Source organism: Ascaphus truei, chromosome 4 (assembly GCF_040206685.1).
Source record: "Ascaphus truei isolate aAscTru1 chromosome 4, aAscTru1.hap1, whole genome shotgun sequence".
NCBI classification, from domain to species: domain Eukaryota; kingdom Metazoa; phylum Chordata; class Amphibia; order Anura; family Ascaphidae; genus Ascaphus; species Ascaphus truei.
This window is the reverse complement of record NC_134486.1, coordinates 150,598,604-150,616,124: the sequence shown is the minus strand read 5'-3', so window position 1 is coordinate 150,616,124 and position 17,521 is coordinate 150,598,604. Positions and strand designations below refer to the sequence as shown.

At 65.7% G+C, this 17,521-nt stretch overlaps 1 long non-coding RNA gene across 1 annotated transcript in view; it reads right to left on the bottom strand.

The window, feature by feature from the left end:
* LOC142493129 (uncharacterized) overlaps positions 1–17,521 on the bottom strand; it is a 291,999-nt gene that overhangs the window by 14,348 nt on the left and 260,130 nt on the right. The window lies entirely within an intron of this gene.

The window sequence follows — 17,521 nt, the reverse complement described above, 5'->3', positions numbered from 1 at the left end:
TCCCGTCCCCCACCCAGTCAGTCCCGTCCCCCACTCAGTCAGTCCCGTCCCCCACCCAGTCAGTCCCGTCCCCCACCCAGTCAGTCAGTCCCATCCCCCACCCAGTCAGTCAGTCCGTCCCCCACCCAGTCAGTCCTGTCCCCCGCCCAGTCAGTCAGTCCCATCCCCCACCCAGTCAGTCCCCCCCAGTCAGTCAGTCAGTCCCGTCCCCCACCCAGTCAGTCAGTCAGTCCGGTCCCCCACCCAGTCAGTCCCATCCCCCACCCAGTCAGTCCCCCAACCCAGTCAGTCAGTCCCGTCCCCCACCCAGTCAGTCAGTCCCGTCCCCCACCCAGTCAGTCAGTCCGGTCCCCACCCAGTCAGTCAGTCCCATCCCCCACCCAGTCAGTCCCCCCCCAGTCAGTCAGTCAGTGCCGTCCCCCACCCAGTCAGTCAGTCCGGTCCCCCACCCAGTCAGTCCCATCCCCCACCCAGTCAGTCCCCCCACCCAGTCAGTCAGTCCCGTCCCCCACCCAGTCAGTCAGTCAGTCCCGTCCCCCACCCAGTCAGTCAGTCAGTCCCATCCCCCACCCAGTCAGACAGTCCCGTCCCCCACCCAGTCAGACAGTCCCGTCCCCCACCCAGTCAGTCAGTCCCCCACCCAGTCAGTCAGTCCCGTCCCCCACCCAGTCAGTCAGTCCCGTCCCCCACCCAGTCAGTCAGTCCCGTCCCCCACCCAGTCAGTCCCGTCCCCCACCCAGTCAGTCCCGTCCCCCACCCAGTCAGTCCCGTCCCCCACCCTGTCAGTCAGTCCCGTCCCCCACCCTGTCAGTCAGTCCCGTCCCCCACCCTGTCAGTCAGTCCCGTCCCCCACCCTGTCAGTCAGTCCCGTCCCCCACCCAGTCAGTCAGTCCCGTCCCCCACCCAGTCAGTCAGTCCCGTCCCCCACCCAGTCAGTCAGTCCCTTCCCCCACCCAGTCAGTCAGTCCCGTCCCCCACCCACCCAGTCAGTCACGTCCCCCACCCAGTCAGTCAGTCCTGTCCCCCACCCAGTCAGTCAGACCCATCCCCCAACCAGTCAGTCAGTCCCGTCCCCCACCCAGTCAGTCAGTCCCATCCCCCAGTCAGTCAGTCCCGTCCCCCACCCAGTCAGTCAGTCCCGTCCCCCACCCAGTCAGTCAGTCACTCCCATCCCCCACCCAGTCAGTCAGTCAGTCCCGTCGCCCACCCAGTCAGTCAGTCAGTCCCGTCCCCCACCCAGAAAGTCAGTCAGTCCTGTCCCCTACCCAGTCAGTAAGTCAGTCCCATCCCCCACCCAGTCAGTCAGTTCCGTCCCCCACCCAGTCAGTCCCGTCCCCCACCCAGTCAGTCAGTCAAATCCGTCCCCCACCCAGTCAGTCAGTTCCGTCCCCCACCCACCCAGTGAGTCCCGTCCCCCACCCAGTCAGTCAGTCCCATCCCCCACCCAGTCAGTCAGTCCCATCCCCCACCCAGTCAGTCAGTCCTGTACCCTACCCAGTCAGTAAGTCAGTCCCGTCCCCCACCCAGTCAATCCGTCAGTTCCGTCCCCCACCCAGTCAGTCCCCCCCCGTGCAGTCAGTCAGTCCGGTCCCCCACGCAGTCAGTCCCATCCCCCACCCAGTCAGTCCCCCCCCCAGTCAGTCAGTCCCGTCCTCCACCCCGTCAGTCAGTCAGTCCCGTCCCCCACCCAGTCAGTCAGTCCCGTCCCCCACCCAGTCAGTCAGTCACTCCCATCCCCCACCCAGTCAGTCAGTCAGTCCCGTCCCCCACCCAGTCAGTCAGTCAGTCCCGTCCCCCACCCAGTAAGTCAGTCAGTCCTGTCCCCTACCCAGTCAGTAAGTCAGTCCCATCCCCCAGTCAGTCAGTCCCCCCACCCAGTCAGTCAGTCCCGTCCCCCACCCAGTCAGTCAGTCAGTCATGTCCCCCACCCAGTCAGTCAATCCCGTCCCCCACCCAGTCAGTCAGTCCCGTCCTCCACCCCGTCAGTCAGTCAGTCCCGTCCCACACCCAGTCAGTCAGTCCCGTCCCACACCCAGTCAGTCAGTACCGTCCCCCACCCAGTCAGTCAGTCCCATCCCCCACCCAGTCAGACAGTCCCGTCCCCCACCCAGTCAGACAGACAGTCCCGTACCCCATCCAGTCAGTCAGTCCCGTCCCCCACCCAGTCAGTCAGTCCCGTCCCCCACCCAGTAAGTCAGTCAGTCCTGTCCCCTACCCAGTCAGTAAGTCAGTCCCGTCCCCCACCCAGTCAGTCCCGTCCCCCAGTCAGTCAGTCAGTCCCGTCACCCACCCAGTCAGTCCCGTCCCCCACCCACCCAGTCAGTCCCGTCCCCCACCCAGTCAGTCAGTCCCGTCCCCCACCCAGTCAGTCAGTCCCAACCCCCACCCAGTCAGTCAGTTCCGTCCCCCACCCAGTCAGTCAGTCCCGTCCCCCACCCAGTCAGTAAGTCCCATCCCCCACCCAGTCAGTCAGTCCTGTACCCTACCCAGTCAGTAAGTCAGTCCCGTCCCCCACCCACTCAATCCGTCAGTTCCGTCCCCCACCCAGTCAGTCCCTTCCCCCACCCAGTCAGTCCCCCCCCGTGCAGTCAGTCCCGTCCCCCACCCAGTCAGTTCCCCCCCCCAGTCAGTCCCGTCCCCCACCCTGTCAGTCAGTCCGGTTCCCCACCCAGTCAGTCCCATCCCCCACCCAGTCAGACCCCCCACCCAGTCAGTCCCCCCACCCAGTCAGTCCCATCCCCCACCCAGTCAGTCAGTCAGTCCTGTCCTCCACCCCGTCAGTCAGTCAGTCCCGTCCCCCACACCATTCAGTCAGTCCCGTCCCCCACTCACCCAGTCAGTCAGTCCCATCCCCCACCCAGTCAGTCAGTCAGTCCCGTCCCCCACCCAGTCAGTCAGTCAGTTCCATCCCCCACCCAGTCAGTCCCGTCTCCCACCCAGTCAGTCAGTCAGTCCCGTCCCCCACCCAGTCAGTCAGTCCCATCCCCCACCCAGTCAGTCCCCCCCCGTTCAGTCAGTCAGTCCGATGCCCCACTCAGTCAGTCAGTCCCGTCCCCCACCCTGTCAGTCAGTCCCGTCCCCCACCCAGACAGTCAGTCCCGTCCCCCACCTAGTCAGTCAGTCAGTCCCGTCCCCCACCCAGTCAGTCAGTCCCATCCCCCCCCCCAGTCAGTCAGTCCCGTCCCCCACCCAGTCAGTCAGTCCCGTCCCCCACCCAGTCAGTCAGTCCCGTCCCCCACCCAGTCAGTCCCGTCCCCCTCCCAGTCAGTCCCGTCCCCCACCCAGTCAGTCCCGTCCCCCACCCAGTCAGTCCCGTCCCCCACCCAGTCAGTCCCGTCCCCCACCCAGTCAGTCCCGTCCCCCACCCAGTCAGTCCCGTCCCCCACCCAGTCAGTCCCTTCCCCCACCCAGTCAGTCCCGTCCCCCACCCAGTCAGTCCCGTCCCCCACCCAGTCAGTCCCGTCCCCCACCCAGTCAGTCCCGTCCCCCACCCAGTCAGTCCCGTCCCCCACCCAGTCAGTCCCGTCCACCACCCAGTCAGTCCCGTCCCCCACCCAGTCAGTGCCGTCCCCCACCCAGTCAGTGCCGTCCCCCACCCAGTCAGTCAGTCCCATCCCCCCCCCCAGTCAGTCAGTCCCGTCCCCCACCCAGTCAGTCAGTCCCGTCCCCCACCCAGTCAGTCAGTCCCGTCCCCCACCCAGTCAGTCCCGTCCCCCACCCAGTCAGTCCCGTCCACCACCCAGTCAGTCCCGTCCACCACCCAGTCAGTCCCGTCCACCACCCAGTCAGTCCCGTCCCCCACCCAGTCAGTCAGTCCATTCCCACACCCAGTCATTCAGTCACGTCCCCCACCTAGTCAGTCAGTCCCGTCCCCCACCCAGTCAGTCCTGTCCCCCGCCCAGTCAGTCAGTCCCATCCCCCACCCAGTCAGTCCCCCCCCCAGTCAGTCAGTCCCGTCCCCCACCCAGTCAGTCAGTCCGGTCCCCCACCCAGTCAGTCCCATCCCCCACCCAGTCAGTCCCCCCACCCAGTCAGTCCCGTCCCCCACCCAGCCAGTCAGTCAGTCACAGTCCAGACCCCCACCCAGTCAGTCCCCCCACCCAGTCAGTCAGTCAGTCCCGTCCCCCACCCAGTCAGTCAGTCCGGTCCCACCCAGTCAGTCAGTCCCATCCCCCACCCAGTCAGTCCCCCCCAAGTCAGTCAGTCAGTCAGTCCCGTCCCCCACCCAGTCAGTCCCATCCCCCACCCAGTCAGTCCCCCCACCCAGTCAGTCAGTCCCGTCCCCCACCCAGTCAGTCAGTCAGTCCCGTCCCACACCCAGTCAGTCAGTCAGTCCCGTCCCACACCCAGTCAGTCAGTCAGTCCCGTCCCACACCCAGTCAGTCAGTCCCGTCCCCCACCCAGTCAGTCAATCCCGTCCCCCACCCAGTCAGTCAATCCCGTCCCCCACCCAGTCAGTCAATCCCGTCCCCCACCCAGTCAGTCAATCCCGTCCCCCACCCAGTCAGTCAGTCCCGTCCCCCACCCAGTCAGTCAGTCCCGTCCCCCACCCAGTCAGTCAGTCCCGTCCCCCACCCAGTCAGTCCCGTCCCCCACCCAGTCAGACAGTCCCGTACCCCACCCAGTCAATCAATCCCGTCCCCCACCCAGTCAGTCAGTCCCGTCCCCCACCCAGTCAGTCAGTCCCGTCCCTCACCCAGTCAGTCAGTCCCATCCCCCACCCAGTCAGACAGTCCCGTCCCCCACCCAGTCAGACAGTCCCGTACCCCACCCAGTCAGTCAGTCCCGTCCCCCACCCAGTCAGAAAGTCAGTCCCGTCCCCCACCCAGTCAGAAAGTCAGTCCCGTCCCCCACCCAGTCAGTGCCGTCCCCCACCCAGTCAGTCAGTCAGTCCCGTCCCCCACCCAGTCAGAAAGTCAGTCCCGTCCCCCACCCAGTCAGTCAGTCCCATCCCCCACCCAGTCAGTCAGTCCCGTCCCCCACCCAGTCAGTCCCGTCCCCCACCCAGTCAGTCCCGTCCCCCACCCAGTCAGTCCCGTCCCCCACCCAGTCAGTCCCGTCCCCCACCCAGTCAGTCCCGTCCCCCACCCAGTCAGTCCCGTCCCCCACCCAGTCAGTCCCGTCCCCCACCCAGTCAGTCCCGTCCCCCACCCAGTCAGTCAGTCCCGTCCCCCACCCACCCAGTCACGTCCCCCACCCAGTCAGTCAGTCAGTCCCGTCCCCCATATAGTCAGTCAGTCAGTCCCGTCCCCCACCCAGAAAGTCAGTCAGTCCTGTCCCCTACCCAGTCAGTAAGTCAGTCCCGTCCCCCACCCAGTCAGTCAGTCAGTCCCGTCCCTCACCCAGTCAGAAAGTCAGTCCCGTCCCCCACCCAGTCAGTCAGTCAGTCCCGTCCCCCACCCAGTCAGAAAGTCAGTCCCGTCCCCCACCCAGTCAGTCAGTCCCATCCCCCACCCAGTCAGTCAGTCCCGTCCCCCACCCAGTCAGTCAGTCCCGTCCCCCACCCAGTCAGTCAGTCAGTCAGTCAGTCCTGTCCCCTACCCAGTCAGTCCCATCCCCCACCCAGTCAGTCAGTCCCGTCCCCCACCCAGTCAGTCAGTCACAGTCCCGTCCCCCACCCAGTCAGTCAGTCAGTCCCGTCCCCCACCCAGTCAGTCAGTCAGTCCCGTCCCACACCCAGTCAGTCAGTCCCGTCCCACACCCAGTCAGTCCCGTCCCACACCCAGTCAGTCAGTCCCGTCCCCCACCCAGTCAGTCAGTCCCATCCCCCACCCAGTCAGTCAGTCCCGTCCCCCACCTAGTCAGTAAGTCCCGTACCCAGTCAGTCCCGTCCCCCACCCAGTGATGCAGTCCCATCCCCCACCCAGTCAGTCCCCCCCACAGTCAGTCAGTCAGTCCCGTCCCCCACCCAGTCAGTCCCATCCCCCACCCAGTCAGTCCCCCCACCCAGTCAGTCCCGTCCCCCACCCAGCCAGTCAGTCAGTCACAGTCCAGACCCCCACCCAGTCAGTCAGTCCCGTCCCCCACCCAGTCAGTCAGTCCCATCCCCCACCCAGTCAGTCAGTCCCATCCCCCACCCAGTCAGTCAGTCCCGTCCCCCACCCAGTCAGTCCCGTCCCCCACCCAGTCAGTCCCGTCCCCCACCCAGTCAGTCCCGTCCCCCACCCAGTCAGTCCCGTCCCCCACCCAGTCAGTCCCGTCCCCCACCCAGTCAGTCCCGTCCCCCACCCAGTCAGTCAGTCCCGTCCCCCACCCAGTCAGTCAGTCCCGTCCCCCACCCACCCAGTCACGTCCCCCACCCAGTCAGTCAGTCAGTCCCGTCCCCCATATAGTCAGTCAGTCAGTCCCGTCCCCCACCCAGTAAGTCAGTCAGTCCTGTCCCCTACCCAGTCAGTAAGTCAGTCCCGTCCCCCACCCAGTCAGTCAGTCAGTCCCGTCCCCCACCCAGTCAGAAAGTCAGTCCCGTCCCCCACCCAGTCAGTCCCGTCCCCCACCCAGTCAGTCAGTCAGTCCCGTCCCCCACCCAGTCAGAAAGTCAGTCCCGTCCCCCACCCAGTCAGTCAGTCCCATCCCCCACCCAGTCAGTCAGTCCCGTCCCCCACCCAGTCAGTCAGTCCCGTCCCCCACCCAGTCAGTCAGTCAGTCCTGTCCCCTACCCAGTCAGTCCCATCCCCCACCCAGTCAGTCAGTCCCGTCCCCCACCCAGTCAGTCAGTCACAGTCCCGTCCCCCACCCAGTCAGTCAGTCAGTCCCGTCCCCCACCCAGTCAGTCAGTCAGTCCCGTCCCACACCCAGTCAGTCAGTCCCGTCCCACACCCAGTCAGTCCCGTCCCACACCCAGTCAGTCAGTCCCGTCCCCCACCCAGTCAGTCAGTCCCATCCCCCACCCAGTCAGTCAGTCCCGTCCCCCACCTAGTCAGTAAGTCCCGTACCCAGTCAGTCCCGTCCCCCACCCAGTCAGTCAGTCCCATCCCCCACCCAGTCAGTCCCCCCCACAGTCAGTCAGTCAGTCCCGTCCCCCACCCAGTCAGTCCCATCCCCCACCCAGTCAGTCCCCCCACCCAGTCAGTCCCGTCCCCCACCCAGCCAGTCAGTCAGTCACAGTCCAGACCCCCACCCAGTCAGTCAGTCCCGTCCCCCACCCAGTCAGTCAGTCAGTCCCGTCCCCCACCCAGTCAGTCAGTCCGGTCCCACCCAGACAGTCAGTCCCATCCCCCACCCAGTCAGTCCCCCCCCCCAGTCAGTCAGTCCCGTCCCCCACCCAGTCAGTCACATCCCCCACCCAGTCAGTCCCATCCCCCACCCAGTCAGTCCCCCCACCCAGTCAGTCAGTCCCATCCCCCACCCAGAAAGTCAGTCAGTCACAGTCCCGTCCCCCACCCAGTCAGTCAGTCAGTCATGTCCCCCACCCAGTCAGTCAATCCCGTCCCACACCCAGTCAGTCAGTCCCGTCCCACACCCTGTCAGTCAGTCCCGTCCCCCACCCAGTCAGTCAGTCCCATACCCCACCCAGTCAGACAGTCCCGTCCCCCACCCAGTCAGACAGTCCCGTACCCCACCCAGTCAGTCAGTACCGTCCCCCACCCAGTCAGTCAGTCCCGTCCCCCACCCAGTAAGTCAGTCAGTCCTGTCCCCTACCCAGTCAGTAAGTCAGTCCCGTCCCCCACCCAGTCAGTCAGTCAGTTCCGTCCCCCACCCAGTCAGTCCCGTCCCCCAGTCAGTCAGTCAGTCAGTCCCGTCACCCACCCAGTCAGTCAGTCCCGTCCCCCACCCACCCAGTCAGTCCCGTCCCCCACCCAGTCAGTCAGTCCCGTCCCCCACCCAGTCAGTCAGTCAGTCCCATCCCCCACCCAGTCAGACAGTTCCATCCCCCACCCAGTCAGTCAGTCCCGTCCCCCACCCAGTCAGTAAGTCCCGTCCCCCACCCAGTCAGTCCTGTACCCTACCCAGTCAGTAAGTCAGTCCCGTCCCCCACCCAGTCAGTCCTGTCCCCCACCCAGTCAGTCCCCCCCCGTGCAGTCAGTCAGTCCCGTCCCCCACCCAGTCAGTTCCCCCCCCCAGTCAGTCCCGTCCCCCACCCTGTCAGTCAGTCCGGTTCCCCACCCAGTCAGTCCCATCCCCCACCCAGTCAGACCCCCCACCCAGTCAGACCCCCCACCCAGTCAGACCCCCCACCCAGTCAGTCCCGTCCCCCACCCAGTCAGTCCCGTCCCCCACCCAGTCAGTCAGTCCCGTCCCCCACCCAGTCAGTCAGTCAGTCCCATCCCCCACCCAGTCAGTCAGTTCCGTCCCCCACCCAGTCAGTCAGTCCCGTCCCCCACCCAGTCAGTAAGTCCCGTCCCCCACCCAGTCAGTCCTGTACCCTACCCAGTCAGTAAGTCAGTCCCGTCCCCCACCCAGTCAGTCCCGTCCCCCACCCAGTCAGTCCCCCCCGTGCAGTCAGTCAGTCCCGTCCCCCACCCAGTCAGTTCCCCCCCCCAGTCAGTCCCGTCCCCCACCCTGTCAGTCAGTCCCGTCCCCCACCCAGTCAGTCCCGTCCCCCACCCAGTCAGTCAGTCAGTCCCGTCCCCCACGCAGTCAGAAAGTCAGTCCCGTCCCCCACCCAGTCAGTCAGTCCCATCCCCCACCCAGTCAGTCAGTCCCGTCCCCCACCCAGTCAGTCAGTCCCGTCCCCCACCCACCCAGTCAGTCAGTCCTGTCCCCTACCCAGTCAGTCCCATCCCCCACCCAGTCAGTCAGTCCCATCCCCCACCCAGTCAGTCCCCCCCACAGTCAGTCAGTCAGTCCCGTCCCCCACCCAGTCAGTCCCATCCCCCACCCAGTCAGTCCCCCCACCCAGTCAGTCCCGTCCCCCACCCAGCCAGTCAGTCAGTCACAGTCCAGACCCCCACCCAGTCAGTCAGTCCCGTCCCCCACCCAGTCAGTCAGTCAGTCCCGTCCCCCACCCAGTCAGTCAGTCCGGTTCCACCCAGTCAGTCCCATCCCCCACCCAGTCAGTCCCCCCCCCAGTCAGTCAGTCCCATCCCCCACCCAGTCAGTCACATCCCCCACCCAGTCAGTCCCATCCCCCACCCAGAAAGTCAGTCAGTCACAGTCCCGTCCCCCACCCAGTCAGTCAGTCAGTCATGTCCCACACCCAGTCAGTCAATCCCGTCCCACACCCAGTCAGTCAGTCCCGTCCCACACCCTGTCAGTCAGTCCCGTCCCCCACCCAGTCAGTCAGTCCCATACCCCACCCAGTCAGACAGTCCCGTCCCCCACCCAGTCAGACAGTCCCGTACCCCACCCAGTCAGTCAGTACCGTCCCCCACCCAGTCAGTCAGTCCCGTCCCCCACCCAGTAAGTCAGTCATTCCTGTCCCCTACCCAGTCAGTAAGTCAGTCCCGTCCCCCACCCAGTCAGTCAGTCAGTTCCGTCCCCCACCCAGTCAGTCCCGTCCCCCAGTCAGTCAGTCAGTCCCGTCACCCACCCAGTCAGTCAGTCCCGTCCCCCACCCACCCACCCAGTCAGTCCCGTCCCCCACCCAGTCAGTCAGTCCCGTCCCCCACCCAGTCAGTCAGTCAGTCCCATCCCCCACCCAGTCAGTCAGTTCCGTCCCCCACCCAGTCAGTCAGTCCCGTCCCCCACCCAGTCAGTAAGTCCCGTCCCCCACCCAGTCAGTCCTGTACGCTACCCAGTCAGTAAGTCAGTCCCGTCCCCCACCCAGTCAGTCCCGTCCCCCACCCAGTCAGTCCCCCCCCGTGCAGTCAGTCAGTCCCGTCCCCCACCCAGTCAGTTCCCCCCCCCCAGTCAGTCCCGTCCCCCACCCTGTCAGTCAGTCCGGTTCCCCACCCAGTCAGTCCCATCCCCCACCCAGTCAGACCCCCCACCCAGTCAGACCCCCCACCCAGTCAGTCCCGTCCCCCACCCAGTCAGTCTCGTCCCCCACCCAGTCAGTCAGTCCCGTCCTCCACCCCGTCAGTCAGTCAGTCCCGTCCCCCACCCAGTCAGTCAGTCCCGTACCCCACTCACCCAGTCAGTCAGTCCCATCCCCCACCCAGTCAGTCAGTCAGTCCCGTCCCCCACCCAGTCAGTCAGTTCCATCCCCCAACCAGTCAGTCCCGTCTCCCACCCAGTCAGTCAGTCCCGTCCCCCACCCAGTCAGTCAGTCCCGTCCCCCACCCAGTCAGTCAGTCCCATCCCCCACCCAGTCAGTCCCCCCCGTTCAGTCAGTCAGTCCCATCCCCCACCCAGTCAGTCAGTCCCGTCCCCCACCCTGTCAGTCAGTCCCGTCCCCCACCCAGACAGTCAGTCCCGTCCCCCACCTAGTCAGTCAGTCAGTCCCGTCCCTCCCCAGTCAGTCAGTCCCGTCCCCCACGCAGTCGTCAGTCAGTCAGTCCCATCCCCCACCCAGTCAGTCAGTCCCGTCCCCCACCCAGTCAGTCAGTCCCATCCCCCCCCCCCAGTCAGTCAGTCCAATCCCCCACCCAGTCAGTCAGTCCCGTCCCCCACCCAGTCAGTCAGTCCCGTCCCCCACCCAGTCAGTCAGTCAGTCCCGTCCCCCTCCCAGTCAGTCCCGTCCCCCACCCAGTCAGTCCCGTCCCACACCCAGTCAGTCAGTCCCGTCCCCCACCCAGTCAGTCAGTCCCATCCCCCCCCCCAGTCAGTCAGTCCAATCCCCCACCCAGTCAGTCAGTCCCGTCCCCCACCCAGTCAGTCAGTCCCGTCCCCCACCCAGTCAGTCAGTCAGTCCCGTCCCCCTCCCAGTCAGTCCCGTCCCCCACCCAGTCAGTCCCGTCCCACACCCAGTCAGTCAGTCCCGTCCCCCACCCAGTCAGTCAGTCCCGTCCCCCACCCAGTCAGTCAGTCCCATCCCCCACCCAGTCAGTCAGTCCCGTCCCCCACCTAGTCAGTAAGTCCCGTACCCAGTCAGTCCCGTCCCCCACCCAGTCAGTCAGTCCCATCCCCCACCCAGTCAGTCCCATCCCCCACCCAGTCAGTCCCCCCACCCAGTCAGTCCCGTCCCCCACCCAGCCAGTCAGTCACAGTCCAGACCCCCACCCAGTCAGTCAGTCCCGTCCCCCACCCAGTCAGTCAGTCAGTCCCGTCCCCCACCCAGTCAGTCAGTCCGGTCCCACCCAGTCAGTCTGTCCCATCCCCCACCCAGTCAGTCCCCCCCCCAGTCAGTCAGTCCGTCCCGTCCCCCACCCAGTCAGTCAGTCCCGTCCCCCACCCAGTCAGACAGTCCCGTCCCCCACCCAGTCAGACAGTCCCGTCCCCCACCCAGTAAGTCAGTCAGTCCTGTCCCCTACTCAGTCAGTCAGTCCCGTCACCCACCCAGTCAGTCAGTCCCGTCCCCCACCCAGTCAGTCCTGTACCCTACCCAGTCAGTAAGTCAGTCCCGTCCCCCACCCAGTCAGTCCCGTCCCCCACCCAGTCAGTCAGTCCCGTCCCCCACCCAGTCAGTCAGTCAGTCCCATCCCCCACCCAGTCAGTCAGTTCCGTCCCCCACCCAGTCAGTCAGTCCCGTCCCCCACCCAGTCAGTAAGTCCCGTCCCCCACCCAGTCAGTCCTGTACCCTACCCAGTCAGTAAGTCAGTCCCGTCCCCCACCCAGTCAGTCCCGTCCCCCACCCAGTCAGTCCCCCCCGTGCAGTCAGTCAGTCCCGTCCCCCACCCAGTCAGTTCCCCCCCCCAGTCAGTCCCGTCCCCCACCCTGTCAGTCAGTCCGGTTCCCCACCCAGTCAGTCCCATCCCCCACCCAGTCAGACCCCCCACCCAGTCAGACCCCCCACCCAGTCAGTCCCGTCCCCCACCCAGTCAGTCCCGTCCCCCACCCAGTCAGTCAGTCCCGTCCTCCACCCCGTCAGTCAGTCAGTCCCGTCCCCCACCCAGTCAGTCAGTCCCGTCCCCCACTCACCCAGTCAGTCAGTCCCATCCCCCACCCAGTCAGTCAGTCAGTCCCGTCCCCCACCCAGTCAGTCAGTTCCATCCCCCAACCAGTCAGTCCCGTCTCCCACCCAGTCAGTCAGTCCCGTCCCCCACCCACTCAGTCAGTCCCGTCCCCCACCCAGTCAGTCAGTCCCATCCCCCACCCAGTCAGTCCCCCCCCCGTTCAGTCAGTCAGTACCATCCCCCACCCAGTCAGTCAGTCCCGTCCCCCACCCTGTCAGTCAGTCAGTCCCGTCCCCCACCCAGACAGTCAGTCCCGTCCCCCACCTAGTCAGTCAGTCAGTCCCGTCCCCCACGCAGTCGTCAGTCAGTCAGTCCCATCCCCCACCCAGTCAGTCAGTCCCGTCCCCCACCCAGTCAGTCAGTCCGGTTCCACCCAGTCAGTCCCATCCCCCACCCAGTCAGTCCCCCCCCCAGTCAGTCAGTCCCATCCCCCACCCAGTCAGTCACATCCCCCACCCAGTCAGTCCCATCCCCCACCCAGAAAGTCAGTCAGTCACAGTCCCGTCCCCCACCCAGTCAGTCAGTCAGTCATGTCCCACACCCAGTCAGTCAATCCCGTCCCACACCCAGTCAGTCAGTCCCGTCCCACACCCTGTCAGTCAGTCCCGTCCCCCACCCAGTCAGTCAGTCCCATACCCCACCCAGTCAGACAGTCCCGTCCCCCACCCAGTCAGACAGTCCCGTACCCCACCCAGTCAGTCAGTACCGTCCCCCACCCAGTCAGTCAGTCCCGTCCCCCACCCAGTCAGTCAGTCATTCCTGTCCCCTACCCAGTCAGTAAGTCAGTCCCGTCCCCCACCCAGTCAGTCAGTCAGTTCCGTCCCCCACCCAGTCAGTCCCGTCACCCACCCAGTCAGTCAGTCCCGTCCCCCACCCACCCAGTCAGTCCCGTCCCCCACCCAGTCAGTCAGTCCCGTCCCCCACCCAGTCAGTCAGTCAGTCCCATCCCCCACCCAGTCAGTCAGTTCCGTCCCCCACCCAGTCAGTCAGTCCCGTCCCCCACCCAGTCAGTAAGTCCCGTCCCCCACCCAGTCAGTCCTGTACCCTACCCAGTCAGTAAGTCAGTCCCGTCCCCCACCCAGTCAGTCCCGTCCCCCACCCAGTCAGTCCCCCCCCGTGCAGTCAGTCAGTCCCGTCCCCCACCCAGTCAGTTCCCCCCCCCAGTCAGTCCCGTCCCCCACCCTGTCAGTCAGTCCGGTTCCCCACCCAGTCAGTCCCATCCCCCACCCAGTCAGACCCCCCACCCAGTCAGACCCCCCACCCAGTCAGACCCCCCACCCAGTCAGTCCCGTCCCCCACCCAGTCAGTCAGTCCCGTCCTCCACCCCGTCAGTCAGTCAGTCCCGTCCCCCACCCAGTCAGTCAGTCCCGTACCCCACTCACCCAGTCAGTCAGTCCCATCCCCCACCCAGTCAGTCAGTCAGTCCCGTCCCCCACCCAGTCAGTCAGTTCCATCCCCCAACCAGTCAGTCCCGTCTCCCACCCAGTCAGTCAGTCCCGTCCCCCACCCAGTCAGTCAGTCCCGTCCCCCACCCAGTCAGTCAGTCCCATCCCCCACCCAGTCAGTCCCCCCCCCGTTCAGTCAGTCAGTCCCATCCCCCACCCAGTCAGTCAGTCCCGTCCCCCACCCAGACAGTCAGTCCCGTCCCCCACCTAGTCAGTCAGTCAGTCCCGTCCCTCCCCAGTCAGTCAGTCCCGTCCCCCACGCAGTCGTCAGTCAGTCAGTCCCATCCCCCACCCAGTCAGTCAGTCCCGTCCCCCACCCAGTCAGTCAGTCCCATCCCCCCCCCCCAGTCAGTCAGTCCAATCCCCCACCCAGTCAGTCAGTCCCGTCCCCCACCCAGTCAGTCAGTCCCGTCCCCCACCCAGTCAGTCAGTCAGTCCCGTCCCCCTCCCAGTCAGTCCCGTCCCCCACCCAGTCAGTCCCGTCCCACACCCAGTCAGTCAGTCCCGTCCCCCACCCAGTCAGTCAGTCCCATCCCCCCCCCCCAGTCAGTCAGTCCAATCCCCCACCCAGTCAGTCAGTCCCGTCCCCCACCCAGTCAGTCAGTCCCGTCCCCCACCCAGTCAGTCAGTCCCGTCCCCCTCCCAGTCAGTCCCGTCCCCCACCCAGTCAGTCCCGTCCCACACCCAGTCAGACAGTCCCGTCCCCCACCCAGTCAGTCAGTCCCATCCCCCACCCAGTCAGTCAGTCCCGTCCCCCACCTAGTCAGTAAGTCCCGTACCCAGTCAGTCCCGTCCCCCACCCAGTCAGTCAGTCCCATCCCCCACCCAGTCAGTCCCATCCCCCACCCAGTCAGTCCCCCCACCCAGTCAGTCCCGTCCCCCACCCAGCCAGTCAGTCACAGTCCAGACCCCCACCCAGTCAGTCAGTCCCGTCCCCCACCCAGTCAGTCAGTCAGTCCCGTCCCCCACCCAGTCAGTCAGTCCGGTCCCACCCAGTCAGTCTGTCCCATCCCCCACCCAGTCAGTCCCCCCCCCCAGTCAGTCAGTCCGTCCCGTCCCCCACCCAGTCAGTCAGTCCCGTCCCCCACCCAGTCAGACAGTCCCGTCCCCCACCCAGTCAGACAGTCCCGTCCCCCACCCAGTAAGTCAGTCAGTCCTGTCCCCTACTCAGTCAGTCAGTCCCGTCACCCACCCAGTCAGTCAGTCCCGTCCCCCACCCAGTCAGTCCTGTACCCTACCCAGTCAGTAAGTCAGTCCCGTCCCCCACCCAGTCAGTCCCGTCCCCCACCCAGTCAGTCAGTCCCGTCCCCCACCCAGTCAGTCAGTCAGTCCCATCCCCCACCCAGTCAGTCAGTTCCGTCCCCCACCCAGTCAGTCAGTCCCGTCCCCCACCCAGTCAGTAAGTCCCGTCCCCCACCCAGTCAGTCCTGTACCCTACCCAGTCAGTAAGTCAGTCCCGTCCCCCACCCAGTCAGTCCCGTCCCCCACCCAGTCAGTCCCCCCCCGTGCAGTCAGTCAGTCCCGTCCCCCACCCAGTCAGTTCCCCCCCCCAGTCAGTCCCATCCCCCACCCTGTCAGTCAGTCCGGTTCCCCACCCAGTCAGTCCCATCCCCCACCCAGTCAGACCCCCCACCCAGTCAGACCCCCCACCCAGTCAGTCCCGTCCCCCACCCAGTCAGTCCCGTCCCCCACCCAGTCAGTCAGTCCCGTCCTCCACCCCGTCAGTCAGTCAGTCCCGTCCCCCACCCAGTCAGTCAGTCCCGTCCCCCACTCACCCAGTCAGTCCCATCCCCCACCCAGTCAGTCAGTCAGTCCCGTCCCCCACCCAGTCAGTCAGTTCCATCCCCCAACCAGTCAGTCCCGTCTCCCACCCAGTCAGTCAGTCCCGTCCCCCACCCACTCAGTCAGTCACGTCCCCCACCCAGTCAGTCAGTCCCATCCCCCACCCAGTCAGTCCCCCCCCCGTTCAGTCAGTCAGTACCATCCCCCACCCAGTCAGTCAGTCCCGTCCCCCACCCTGTCAGTCAGTCCCGTCCCCCACCCAGACAGTCAGTCCCGTCCCCCACCTAGTCAGTCAGTCAGTCCCGTCCCTCCCCAGTCAGTCAGTCCCGTCCCCCACGCAGTCGTCAGTCAGTCAGTCCCATCCCCCACCCAGTCAGTCAGTCAGTCCCGTCCCCCACCCAGTCAGTCAGTCCGGTTCCACCCAGTCAGTCCCATCCCCCACCCAGTCAGTCCCCCCCCCAGTCAGTCAGTCCCATCCCCCACCCAGTCAGTCACATCCCCCACCCAGTCAGTCCCATCCCCCACCCAGAAAGTCAGTCAGTCACAGTCCCGTCCCCCACCCAGTCAGTCAGTCAGTCATGTCCCACACCCAGTCAGTCAATCCCGTCCCACACCCAGTCAGTCAGTCCCGTCCCACACCCTGTCAGTCAGTCCCGTCCCCCACCCAGTCAGTCAGTCCCATACCCCACCCAGTCAGACAGTCCCGTCCCCCACCCAGTCAGACAGTCCCGTACCCCACCCAGTCAGTCAGTACCGTCCCCCACCCAGTCAGTCAGTCCCGTCCCCCACCCAGTAAGTCAGTCATTCCTGTCCCCTACCCAGTCAGTAAGTCAGTCCCGTCCCCCACCCAGTCAGTCAGTCAGTTCCGTCCCCCACCCAGTCAGTCCCGTCCCCCAGTCAGTCAGTCAGTCCCGTCACCCACCCAGTCAGTCAGTCCCGTCCCCCACCCACCCAGTCAGTCCCGTCCCCCACCCAGTCAGTCAGTCCCGTCCCCCACCCAGTCAGTCAGTCAGTCCCATCCCCCACCCAGTCAGTCAGTTCCGTCCCCCACCCAGTCAGTCAGTCCCTTCCCCCACCCAGTCAGTCAGTCCCGTCCCCCACCCAGTCAGTCCTGTACCCTACCCAGTCAGTAAGTCAGTCCCGTCCCCCACCCAGTCAGTCCCGTCCCCCACCCAGTCAGTCCCCCTCCGTGCAGTCAGTCAGTCCCGTCCCCCACCCAGTCAGTTCCCCCCCCCAGTCAGTCCCGTCCCCCACCCTGTCAGTCAGTCCGGTTCCCCACCCAGTCAGTCCCATCCCCCACCCAGTCAGACCCCCCACCCAGTCAGACCCCCCACCCAGTCAGTCCCGTCCCCCACCCAGTCAGTCCCGTCCCCCACCCAGTCAGTCAGTCCCGTCCTCCACCCCGTCAGTCAGTCAGTCCCGTCCCCCACCCAGTCAGTCAGTCCCGTACCCCACTCACCCAGTCAGTCAGTCCCATCCCCCACCCAGTCAGTCAGTCCCGTCCCCCACCCAGTCAGTCAGTTCCATCCCCCAACCAGTCAGTCCCGTCTCCCACCCAGTCAGTCAGTCCCGTCCCCCACCCAGTCAGTCAGTCCCGTCCCCCACCCAGTCAGTCAGTCCCATCCCCCACCCAGTCAGTCCCCCCCCCGTTCAGTCAGTCAGTCCCATCCCCCACCCAGTCAGTCAGTCCCGTCCCCCACCCTGTCAGTCAGTCCCGTCCCCCACCCAGACAGTCAGTCCCGTCCCCCACCTAGTCAGTCAGTCAGTCCCGTCCCTCCCCAGTCAGTCAGTCCCGTCCCCCACGCAGTCGTCAGTCAGTCAGTCCCATCCCCCACCCAGTCAGTCAGTCCCGTCCCCCACCCAGTCAGTCAGTCCCATCCCCCCCCCAGTCAGTCAGTCCAATCCCCCACCCAGTCAGTCAGTCCCGTCCCCCACCCAGTCAGTCAGTCCCGTCCCCCACCCAGTCAGTCAGTCAGTCCCGTCCCCCTCCCAGTCAGTCCCGTCCCCCACCCAGTCTGTCCCGTCCCACACCCAGTCAGTCAGTCCCGTCCCCCACCCAGTCAGTCAGTCCCATCCCCCCCCCCCAGTCAGTCAGTCCAATCCCCCACCCAGTCAGTCAGTCCCGTCCCCCACCCAGTCAGTCAGTCCCGTCCCCCACCCAGTCAGTCAGTCAGTCCCGTCCCCCTCCCAGTCAGTCCCGTCCCCCACCCAGTCAGTCCCGTCCCACACCCAGTCAAACAGTCCCGTCCCCCACCCAGTCAGTCAGTCCCATCCCCCACCCAGTCAGTCAGTCCCGTCCCCCACCTAGTCAGTAAGTCCCGTACCCAGTCAGTCCCGTCCCCCACCCAGTCAGTCAGTCCC